The 10,052-nt window shown below is 31.5% G+C and overlaps 1 long non-coding RNA gene across 1 annotated transcript; it reads left to right on the top strand.

The window, feature by feature from the left end:
* The first annotated feature begins 141 nt into the window (after positions 1-141).
* On the top strand, positions 142-9,205 carry LOC139509707 (uncharacterized). The gene is made up of 2 exons (XR_011661799.1): positions 142-183; positions 7,254-9,205. It is a non-coding gene; the product is annotated as an uncharacterized lncRNA (long non-coding RNA).
* Positions 9,206-10,052: the final 847 nt, after the last annotated feature.

Raw genomic sequence — 10,052 nt, 5'->3', positions numbered from 1 at the left:
GGATTTGACTGTGAGGCTGAATATGTTTCAACTGTGGCTGCTTGGCATGAAGCTTCAGATGGAAGAGGAATGGGACAACTGAGACGTTGCAAGGCAAATTACCAAATGTTAAACTACATCGTAGCAGACCTTATGCCGTGGGTACCAGGAGAACTATGACTTCACATATATCGATGTCAACCGGTAAGTGTGATAGCTCAAGCATGATGTTATTTTCTTAGCAGTGTTAATCTTTACTTATTTGTAAAGTTGGTTTCATAAATACAAAGCTAATAATGAGACAATATAATGTTAAATTGCAAATAAATTGATTGGTATTTGCTTATCATGTCCAGTGAAAAATATTTCATGCATGTTCATTATATTATTGTTAAAGGAGACGTGACACAATTTTTTTTTTTTTTTTTTTTTAATTAATTAATAAATATTGGTCAAATAACATATTGTAATAATTTTTTCTTGTCAAAACCTCATTTAACGGCCTTTTAATGCTCAAAGAATCCAGCGCTTGTCGTAATCTTTGATTTTTAATGAGATACCGGTCACGTGATCGTGATGACGTCAGTGGATACAATCTGAGAAAATGTCTCAAAAAGGACGAAGTCGATCATATTCCTGTAAAATTAAACAATGAACGGCGTTGACAGCAGTTTTCAAGGCAATTCTCAAACTTAAGATATTCAACCGTATCAGTTTGAGCCGTTACTTGTTGAAAATAATCAAGTAGAAGATATAAATTCGTCATCCGACATTGACGATCTTTCAAGCAATGCCGATATAATATATCAATAATTAATTTCACCAAAAATAAAGAGATATTTCTTAAAAATGTTTACGTTTAACAGGTAATTGAATTACATTTAATAATACAAAAAGACAGGTCATAAATAATGTAGGACAGAAAGTCACAGGACAAAAAGTCACAGCCAAAAAGTCACGGACAAAAATTCACAGGACAAAAAGTCACAATATTTTTCGAAATTATTTTTCATATAACAAGAAAAAATAATTTTAAAAATACAAAGTTCTTGATCTATTATATATTAAGTAACTTTGTTACTAAAATTTATTCAAAATAGATATCAATAATGATCAAATAATTGTTATAAAAACAACATGTCAAAGTGGCTTGGTATCTATAAATGGCTTTATTGTGGCATGAATTATATCCTTTGCATGATTTAGATTTAAATTTTTTCATTAATCAAGCTTCATGAAAAATTTCCTAAACTCGAAAATGAATAAATGTAATAAAATAAAAAATAGAACATTTCAAGATCACTCTCTTATAATTTAAAAACAATTCTCAACAATCGTCATAAATTACCTATCACCTTACCAAGAGTGTTGGGTGTAAAATTTGAATTACTAAAGCTGCCCGAAATAAATGTGTAATAAGAATGACATAACAGGTGGGGGTATTATAAGTAAGATTTAAAGAAGTTTTAAAACAGTAATATATATTCATATGTCTTTTTCTCCTCCATAATAATCCCATTGAAAATGTTCTATGAGTACTGGCTTATTTTTTTTGTGATATTTTTTCCGTGTGGTATATCCTCAGTCTATAAATTGTTTTGTATTTTGTGACTTCTCTTCAACTTCGACAAAGTTTGGCACAGGGGCCTTATATGGAAAGCTTATGGTATTGACGGAAACTTATTGAATTGGTTTCAGGATTATCTACACGACAGAAAACAGAGAGTAGTAATGCATAACAGAAAGAATTAAAAAACGATAGGCCATTGTGTAAAATTGAAACGTTTCATTTGTACGGCCCAAGGAAATTGAATATCATCTAACGCAATTGAGATGTTCCCCTTCATTCTAAACAATGATCTATTTAGAGCTAATATTATAAATTTATAAATGATCTTTCTTGTCATTGTGGGTCAGATATTGATGATGTCTACCATTACTTCTTTGTTTGTCCAAAATACACATTATGTAGAAAAATCTTATTCAATAATCTCAACTGGCTATCCGAAAACATTGTTTTAAATACAAAACTATTAATTTGCGGACACATGGAACTTTTGAATGAACAAAATATTAAAATTTTCAAACATGTTCAAAATTTCATAAAATGGTCAAACAGATTTTTTGTGCCTTGATAGAGGTTATTGTTACTGGCACGGAACATCATTGTCATCATCAGTACACACGTCACCGTCACAGAATCATATGACTTTTCAAACTTTCTTTTTCTCTTTTTTACGTATGAAAGCTAGTATTATTCTATAAACTGTTTTCCTTATATGCATGTCCATTATATCATACATGTACAGGTAGGGACTTATTTTTATGGATGCCTTAATCCGTCTAGATGTCAGACTGGTCGGACAGTTGTCCCAGTGTAATAAACACCTGCTGTGCAATATCCAAGTGGAAGGTCGTAAATCAATCTGTACCAACTTGATTAGAATTAAATTTTACCTGTACAGATATATTAGTATTTATGGAGGATAGATAAATGTAAAATATTGTTTTGTATTCAAAGAGAAAGAATTAAAATTAAAATTAAATATAAGAAATAAAATTAAAATTAAATATAAGAAATAAAATTAAAATTAAATATAAGAATAAAAATTAAAATTAAATATAATTTTATTTTTTTTATAATTTGAAAATGAAATAAAGACGATTTTTAACAATATATTGTGTTGCCAATTATTTCAATAGTTTTGTGCCAATAAACTATTTTGTATTTGTATTTGTAAACCGTAAATATTTCATCTAATTCAAAACAATAAGCCTAATAACAACCAAGACTGTTTTCAATAGAAGTTAAATCAAATTGTTGAGACTTCAATCCCGTAAATTATACGCGTTTTCGTTGATGGTTATATTATTTCCCGCTTTTAACGTCCTGTTCCTTTATATGTTATTATAAGAAACTCAATTTTAAGTATAAGGCCAACATATCGTATTTATGAAATATATATAGGCATTGTGAATTAAGTTATTTTCCTTCTGATACAACTTTCCCCGTCGGAGCCTCTACATCTATTCACACCTGCCAATCATTTCTCGCAAGTGAAACATTTTGGTCAGATAGATCACTCGTGCTTTCTATTTTGACATATTTCCCGTTAATCTCTTTGAAAGTCAAACAATTGGTTTCCTTTAATACAATATTTATAACGCCGAGATCATATTTCGATTCCTATTTTTTTTATTTTGTTGACACTCGAGATAATATGCCTTTCTATTTTCATGTCTAAAATATTTTATGAAAATCGCCGGTGTTATAAATATATTTTACAAATTGTATCAAATCGATACACGAAAATCAAAGTTTAACCTTATATAGTTTATTGACTAAATGCACATTTATACCCCAATGGGTTGAAGGCTAGTCGTACTAGTCATGATCAGCTGTCTTTACTTTTTCGTCGTACTTCTAGTCATTCTAAAGCTCGCGCAGTCAGTTTGATTTTTTAAATCGATGTTGTATTATTTCCGAAGTTTAAAGGAGATTATTTAAATGGGAATCCGGGAAATGACTGATAAAAATAAAACAAAAATAGTTAAAGAAGACTAAATCGTGTTTTTATTATACATGTATGTAAATCGATTAAATTTCTATTCTGGTAAATCGATCAAGAGCCTCAAAACTAAAACACAATACTGTCAATCATTCCACATCAAATTTAATCATGAATGAATTTTCCCACGGTCGGTCAGTAAGGTCACCTGTGTTTACTGTTACGACATTTCCCGCCATATAAAAATCTCGTGCAGTGGACAAAATCGATCTTTAATATCTTTTATTAGCATTCAATATTATTGTGAGTGGAGTCAAGTTAAAGTTCAACCACGTGCACACGCTGTTGATCACTGATATGTGTATCATGGAATTGTCTTTTCACGGCAATTTTTTCTTTTAGATTGCTATAAAAAAAATTGCTATAAAAAAAATATAACATACAAGTTTCCTTTGTTACATGGATTGTGCGTAAATTAATATTATGCAAATAAGTTCGGGATTTCGGGATTAACCCTTTCGGGATCTGGGAATTCTTTTTTCGCGATGTCGGGATTTAAATTTATTTAAATTTGGGACCTTGTGACTTCGTGTTTTTAAGCCCGGGATTTCGTGATCCGGACCCCTTTTACCCCCTACCCCCAAATGCAGATCAATTATATTAATTTAGCATAATGAACAAACACGAAAATCTTAGAATAAACTTATGCCCGGGAAGAATCAATATTTTCTTCTAGTGTTATTATTTGCGTTCTATTTTAGTCATACATCTCCAACTTTCGGACAATATTTGTTTACAGTAAAAAGTAAAAACTACAAAGAATCATCAAGCTACTAATAATATACAAGTGTTGCTCACTGTAATTATTTTTATCTCGGAACTGACACAACAGACAGAATATTAAATACAAATTTTAGAAATATTTTGCATGTGACCGCGTCAAACTAAAATGTATGCAGCAGCACTTGAGATAGCATTCTGCTAATCAATGGATTTACGTGGAAAATAAATCAGTAAAATAAAAATAACCGTAAGCTTCAAGAAAAATAGAATACATGTAAAAATATATATGTTTAAACAATTTATGCAAACAAATAACAAAAAGATGCAAAAAATAAAAACAAACGAAAAGGAACATAAAATAAAAAAAATTTTAGGAACAAAGAAAATAAATATTAACAGTTGAAATATCAAAACCATAATTAACAAAAATAGGCTATTTTCATTAAACAATGTTTTCTCCAGTACTTCACCTGTAAAAATATTTTATGTCAAATACGATGTAGAACTAATGTAATCAATAAAGTGACTGAGGGGTTAAAATTACAGGTAATCTGATTCTGAAATCAGTGAACCGTAATTTTAGCAACACGGATTAAGATGAAAGGACCATTCACACCTGGATCTGTTGTTTAATGAACATACTACCTACCATAAAAATGTCCGATTATTCATATCCGACTAGACGGATTAAGACATCCATAAAATAAGTCCCTACCCGTACTGTACTTTTATTGTAATTTTATATTGTAATATGGAGAAGACTTCATAAGTATGATTTACTTGTGTCTAATCCTTTTTGCTTTAATTTAGCAAGTAAAATATGTTTTAACTAACTCAGTCTATACTATACATTATCTTCTACTCCCAGGTCTGTATGAATTGGATTTATCTGCATTATTTGTGTTAAAACTATGTTATTCATCTCCATGTCTTATGCAATATAAAGACTTGCATACATTCACTAGCCAAAATATTTGTTTCTCATTCAAGTCACCTTTTGCATATAATTTTTCACCACGATAACCTTGCATCAATGGTCTGTCATTTTAAAAGCATCACTTGATATCTCTTCACAATTTATTTTTTATTAAGAAATAAAATGATTTTTAATAAATAAATAGAATAGGTATAAGTACTAATAACTTATTGCAATACACCTTTCATACTTGCCTAATTTTTATTAGAAAACTCAGAAGGAAATTTATGTACCCACTACAGGTTATGTATTAGTTATGGGGACTGACAGGCTTTTTTATTATTATTAATTTTTTACTTTAGAAGCATTTCTTCTTAATTCTCTATTTATTTTGCTTAATATCTAATATTATTATACTCCATTCTTTACTAAGTAAATTCACAAACACATTATTTTGTATCCGCCCCCTTTTTTAAGCTGCACTGTCAGTCCTCTTTCTCTATTCTGTAAACCCCCATATCCGACAGTAAGGTATTGACTATTGTTTATTCAAACAGGTTAAACAGATATGCATTACGTAACTTATATCTGTAACCATTGCTCTAGTATATTTCCAACCTCACCTGTGCACCCAGCAGGTGATCATGGATGTACACAGATTCGACGCATGTTACGCAATAGTGCGTATTGCCGATGTCATATATATATATATATCACCACCCGGGGGCATGCCACCTGTAGTTTTCAACTTCAAAGGTAACCCAGCACTGCAGAGAAAGTGTGCCGCATACCTGTTACTTCTGATCGATGTTGATGACTTTTAATTTATTATTTCCAATTTTAGTGTACACACCTGCACACGTGAACAGGTAGTGAGGTACACGCAGGAGGTACACAATACCAAATTTTAAACATTGAGATATATTTGGCTATAAAATTATACACAAATATGACTAAACTATTAAAAAAATTATTAATAAGGGACGCAAAAAATATTTGCGAAGAAAAAGATGTTTTTCTCCCTCAGCCATTCTCCGCTTCTCACAAGCTCCCCGCTTAGGTGTGGCTCAGCTGTTGTTGGTTGTGTCAATGGAATGTCAGGTACCGCATTTGGACGAAGTTTTGGCTTCATAGTAGGACATCCCTCGAGATTCTTCATAACTTCTGGGTCACGATCGTAACCATGGTAACATGCATTTGTAAAGTTGGCGGAACAAAGTCTATGACTAGTGCTTGGTAGGAAGTCCTATCTCTTCCTGGGACTAGTCTGCGGGTTACTCAGAAAACGGATTTTTTTTTATCAAATTGTCCTTATGCCTATTGTTGCATCTACTGGCAGAACACAGAACCATTTTTGATCAGTCATGGGTTTTGTTGGAAGATATTCGAATATGAAATTGCGCTTATTATGCCTTTACACCCGTCAGTCAAATATGATTGATGTAACCACTGACGTCACAGCCTCGTTCTGAGTGACTTCCGGGATTGAAATATGCATAATTAGTATGTCGACAGATCGATACATTTAAATTTATTTTTTATCCATTTAAACGATAATTATATTGTTATCAATGTTTTTTGGGGGTAATTATGTATAAATAAATATTTATTTACGAAAAAAAAAAAAAAAAAAATCATGTCACATCTCCTTTAATAAAGGTTTTGTTTCTTATAGTGAAACCTATTACTTACAATATATGTTAAAGCGGCAGCATATTGCAAAAAAAATAATTTAGAACCAAAACTTGCAGAGTCAATGGATTATATATAAAACATGGAAAAGGCCAAATAAAAACACCAGCAATACCTTGACTAAAGTAATAGCAGTCCACAAAAACATATGTACAATATCATGATTTTTTGCTTGTGTTACATGCATATATATATATAATATACCTTTTTGTGATATAAATAAAATTGAGAAGGGAAATTGGGAATGTGTCAAAGAGACAACAACCAGACCATAAAGCAAACAACAGCCAAAGGCCACCAATAGGTGTTGCTTAAATTACATATGTATTGAATGTATTATATACTGTGTTCTTACCTACTTCATTTTATTTCAGACCAATGGATAATATAAGAGGATTTACTAGAGAGACTTTTGTGGAAATCACAACCAACATTGAAAGCCAGGAAGAGAGACGCCTACAAAATACTGAACTTGGATACCCTGAGCACCCCAGGGCAGCTACAACTGATGATGTTGAATGTTTTTTTAGTTTGACAAGAAGACAGATCGGTGACACTTTTACATTATTAGAATTCCAAAACCAATGGGCCAAAATAGTGAGAGAATTTTGCAAACGTTTGGACCCTGAGCTTCCTTTTCATTACTGGACCAGAAATGAAAGGTTTAGAACAGAAGAATCATGTTTCGATGATAATACAGATAGGAAAAGACTTCACACTGTACGGCACACCCAAAGGGAAGATTGTTCCATTTTCACATCAGGAAGGGCCTTCCTGCCAGCCAGAAACAAGCAAAGCATAAGACAACATTTGTTTCGTGTTGATGTTGGTTTACCCCCAGTACCTGACAACATGCAGCCTGGAAGAAGTTAATATTTTCTGTGTTGTTTCAGTGTTGTAACTGTAAATTTTTATCATCAGAATTCCATGTGATGTTTTTATAAATGTGTAACTGTCTGTAATGTAAAATAGAGCAATATTGTTTTTAAGATAATTAAATAGTATGTGATAAAAAAAAACTTATGTTTTACCGTGATAGCTTTAAATCATTGATAAAGTGCAATTATATCTTGTTACAATAGAAACAATATAAATGTTTATAATAAGATGATACGTGTTCTGTGATAGTCAAGGAAAACCTAGTCACCATATGAGTTTCTGTACATTTGATAATTTTTTTTAATTTCATTAAGCCACCTTATTTTTTCATGAAGACCCCATGCCCATGATACCAGTAGTTCTGACACTTAGATTTAATTGTAAAATGATCTTATTCCATGAAGTCCCCAATACTACGGTTACTTCATGTACAAATGTACATAGATTTAATAGAAAAATTATTTAATCATGTCATAATAAAGTCATCATATATACTAGTTTCTGTACAAAGTATTGTTAGAAATTTTTTTTGGGAGATCAATAGTGCATAATGAGATTTTATAGGAATTAGTCTTTTTAATTTGTGATATCACCATACTAGTGCATATATATAGAGAGAGGATAACTGTTTTTTATGATGATCATGTTTATTTTGTCACGTGAATTAAAAGATAAATGTTTTGTACGAGATAACCATAATAGTGCGTGAAGAGATTTGATAAATGTTTTGTACGAGATAACCATAATAGTGCGTGAAGAGATTTGATAAATGTTTTGTACGAGATAACCATAATAGTGCATGAAGAGATTTGATAAATGTTTTGTACGAGATAACCATAATAGTGCATGAAGAGATTTGATAAATGTTTTGTACGAGATAATCATAATAGTGCGTGAAGAGATTTGATAAATGTTTTGTACGAGATAACCATATTAGTGCGTGAAGAGATTTGATAAATGTTTTGTACGAGATAACCATAATAGTGCGTGAAGAGATTTGATAAATGTTTTGTACGAGATAACCATAATAGTGCGTGAAGAGATTTGATAAATGTTTTGTACGAGATAACCATAATAGTGCGTGAAGAGATTTGATAAATGTTTTGTACGAGATAACCATAATAGTGCGTGAAGAGATTTGATAAATGTTTTGTACGAGATAACCATAATAGTGCATGAAGAGATTTGATAAATGTTTTGTACGAGATAACCATAATAGTGCATGAAGAGATTTGATAAATGTTTTGTACGAGATAACCATAATAGTGCATGAAGAGATTTGATAAATGTTTTGTACGAGATAACCATAATAGTGCGTGAAGAGATTTGAAAAGAATATGATTAATTTTGAGATATTACTAATATAGTTTATATTGAGATTGAAATCACCATACTAGTTCATGTACATATTCTCATTATTGTTGATAATAAATTTCTTCAAATATAATCCAGTGGTTTTTTTTTTATGCCCCACCTACGATAGTAGGGGGGCATTATGTTTTCTGGTCTGTGCATCTCGTTCGTCCGTCTGTTCGTTCGTTCGTCTGTTCGTTCGTTCGTCCGTCTGTCCCGCTTCAGGTTAAAGTTTTTGGTCAAGGTAGTTTTTGGTGAAGTTGAAGTCCAATCAACTTGAAACTTAGTACACATGTTCCTTATGATATGATCTTTCAAATTTTAAAGCCAAATTAAACTTTTGACCCACGGTCCACTGAACATAGAAAATGAAAGTGCATGTTTCAGGTTAAAGTTTTTGGTCAAGGTAGTTTTTGATGAAGTTGAAGTCCAATCAACTTGAAACTTAGTACAAATGTTCCCTATGATATTATCTTTCTAATTTTAATGCCTAATTATATTTTTTATCCAATTTCACGGTCCATTGAACATGGAAAATGATAGTGGGAGTGGGGCATCCGTGTACTTTGGACACATTCTTGTTTGGTATGATACAGCAACAACAAATGGAAGTTTATTTGACCTTGACTGGCTATACACCCCTTGCACGGTTGTTTGAAAGAGCATTCATTCCTTATCTTGGTTGTGTATGCATTTACCATGTAAACAGTTGCTTATTCCATCTTTTTTTTGTGTTTAACGCAATATTGGCTATTTTAGTGGTCAGATTTTATTATTAGAGGAAGATTTGACTGCCCGAATAGACCACCGACCCTGGTCAAGAACCTACAATGCTTTATGCATAAGATTTGAGGTGCGAGTACCTGTCTAGTGCAGGGTTTGAACTGTTTGGCTGCCTCAAGACAAGTTTACAAATTGTGTGCTTAAATTGCTTTCTTACA

The sequence above is a fragment of the Mytilus edulis genome, unplaced genomic scaffold, assembly GCF_963676685.1.
Source record: "Mytilus edulis unplaced genomic scaffold, xbMytEdul2.2 SCAFFOLD_1250, whole genome shotgun sequence".
Lineage (NCBI taxonomy): Eukaryota > Metazoa > Mollusca > Bivalvia > Mytilida > Mytilidae > Mytilus > Mytilus edulis.
The sequence above is the reverse complement of the archived record's forward strand: the minus strand, read 5'-3'. Positions and strand labels throughout refer to the sequence as shown.